This window comes from Erinaceus europaeus, chromosome 18 (genome assembly GCF_950295315.1).
Source record: "Erinaceus europaeus chromosome 18, mEriEur2.1, whole genome shotgun sequence".
NCBI lineage: Eukaryota > Metazoa > Chordata > Mammalia > Eulipotyphla > Erinaceidae > Erinaceus > Erinaceus europaeus.
This window is the reverse complement of record NC_080179.1, coordinates 15931843-15934713: the sequence shown is the minus strand read 5'-3', so window position 1 is coordinate 15934713 and position 2871 is coordinate 15931843. Positions and strand designations below refer to the sequence as shown.

General features: G+C 40.8%; 1 pseudogene; it reads right to left on the bottom strand.

Annotated features, from left to right (window-relative positions):
- Nucleotides 1-480: 480 nt before the first annotated feature.
- On the bottom strand, nt 481-572 carry LOC132534533 (small nucleolar RNA SNORA68; annotated as a pseudogene).
- Between the last annotated feature and the right edge of the window lie 2299 nt (nt 573-2871).

The following is a 2871-nucleotide window of genomic DNA, read 5'->3' as shown; positions in this document are numbered from 1 at the left end:
CTAATGACAATGATGACACACTAGTGATATCTAGATAACTAATTGGGGTCTTAAAAGTGTCTCAGAAAGTTTCAACTTAATGACCATTAAAACAGAGTATCTTCTATTTCTATTGCACCTGCCAACTCCCCAAACTTTCAACAAACAGAAATTCATTAACTAAAATCGAATAATGAAATATTAATGGTTCAAAAGTACATTTGAAAGACTTAAGAGTCAGAGTCAACAAATTGATGATACTTTTAAGGTAAAATTAACCTGTTTTGTTGCTTGAGCAGCTCAAGCAAGAGAACCCACACTGGGGCTGGTAGATCCAACTTCACTGAAATGTCTTTTGCTAACTGCACCACGCTGTCTTTTGAAAAAATAATTTACTGTTGATTACTTCCAAATGCCTCATCAGTGGGTGTCTGTGGGTGGAGAGTGTGTGCCACAGTCCTCAATTTCCCACTGCTGACCTACTTAGTCCAGTCCCAGCAGGTGTGTAGAACCTCTAAATTCACTCTGAAGGGCACAGAAAGTCCTCCAAAGGCGACAAGGTATGAACTGTCTTTTGTATCTAAGTGTGAAGGTAAGCCAAAGACATTTTCAATGATTGTACAACTGTCCTTGGTTATGCAAACTTCACACTGTAGAGACCCTATGATATGTCTCCTAAGGTCATGTGACATGCTATGACATATTTATAAAGAGCTGGAGAGATTTGGGCACAAGTAATGAAAAATCCTGTGACTGGAAGACCACAGCCTACAAAGACATCTTAAATCTTGTGAGCTACATTGGCTTTTCCTTACACATCTGAAATATCCAAGTTGTTAACTTTTACATCCCACTCCTATACACACTCTATTCAGACAGGCCTCCATAGAGAAGTTCTGTGAAATTTTTTGTTGCTCTTTGGAAATGATTTAATGTGAAACATTTAAAGCTCCTGACTGTCAGCATTAAAAATATACCACTACTTGCAGGGGACTCAATGGCATTTAGTTCTACTGCCTTGTTCAAACCCAAATCCTAAATAGTTCATCCTAATGTTATTGGCAGATGTGGTTTTATATTTTTAAATTCCTTGGAGTTGCTGGAAAGGGAACAGGAACTTATAGATGAAATTAAGTCATGAAATACCCGACCGCAGAATGAGGGGACACACTGTGACTTGTTTCCTGACTCCTGGCATAGGGACTTAGAGCCCAGCGGAAAGTGCACCATCTGCAGCTGAGCATTTTCAATTGATTTTAATCATCTTGCTCATTCTTGCCACAACATATAGATATATTTCACATTCTGAATGAAGGAAATATGTCCACAGCATTTACTTTGCAAATGGAGACACCGTTGTCTCTCCCTACCTCTGAAACCTGGAGAATCTGTCACAGTAACTAAATAGACAGATCGCTTCCTTTCTTACTAATGACTAAGTTCTTTTGGATAGAGACATAAACAAATTGAGTTGGAAGGAGGTTATAGAAAAAGAGAGTGAGGGAGAGAGAGAGAGAGAGAGAGAGACAGAGAGAGAGAGAGAAAGAGAGAGAAAGAGAGAGAAAGGTGCAGAACTACTTTACTATTTGTGAACTTTCCCACCTTGCAGGTGGAGGCCAGGGGGCTTAAACATGTGCACTCTACCAGGTGTGCCACTGCCTGCCCCAATAACTGGTTTTCATCATAATCAACCAAATTAACCATATAGTTCACCACCTGCATACTTGCTGGTGCTAAGCATCAAATGCATGGCATCTCCTTATGGTTGCAGAAGGTATACCTTTACTATCTCTTTTAAACAAAAACAATTTCAAAAGTGTCCCTACCATATAACTTAAGGACCAAAGACAGAAAATATGAAATCTAATGGAAATTACAACCACACTGCAAACAGTTCTAATATCAATAATTGTTGGGACTGGAGCTCTTCTGGATAGGAGTTTGGCAGCGACAGATAGTCACAGAAAAGAGCCGCTTTGTTGAGTCAGGACCATTCTGCATTAGGTTTCTTGGACTTATATGCCCAGCCATATATCTTTACCTTGCCCTGGATCTCTAAGGAACAGCATAGATGCCCCACTTCCCCTGCCCTTTAAGTCAATCATAGTTCCTTGTTTGGAGGGGAGGTAGGAGAGAGAGAGAGAGAGAGAGAGAGACTGTCACATAAAATAATTTTCACTACCTGGAAAACAACCTAGCTAAAAACAAATCTCTAGAGCCTGTGATAGTGAGGCTGTGCTCATTGCAGCCATTGCCATGCAAGCAGAGTTGTAAGTAATAATGTGGCCTTTAATGACGGAATGATGGACCTGCCAAACACTTGCTCCTGCCACAGACCGCTTGCATTTCCCTGCTGGAGAGCAGAGATATACCCATCTGGGAGTTATTAACATATCCTCGTCAATTCAAAACCGACTTTAACATAATCCATATTTGTTGGAGAAAGTCCAACATTAGCTTGAAAACAGCAGTCACGTGCCTCAGTGACACATTTCAAACAGCACACATGGAGCATGCTTGGGCAGCTAAGCAATTCAGAAATGCAAATAGCTGAAGCAGTCTCCTGACTAGATAAAAAGGACAAATCCCTTTTGGCAAAAGATGGATGTCCTCTTAATGCCACAGGAAAACAACCAAACCAGGAAAGGTACAAATGCCAGAGGCACTGATTTGGGTTTGGTGGCTAACCACCCGGGTGTCTCTTCTGGTTTATTCCACTCATGTTAGTGCAATCAATCTCATTTTAAACCTTAGACTTTAGCTGTTGTCTAACAGTGCTGCTTATCCGGGACACAGGAATTCAGATGCTCTAACACCAGCAGAACTGCATGTTGTATATGCTCGCTTGCTGTCATGTCTATAAGCACAAACTGTTCCCTTTAGAACTAAAGC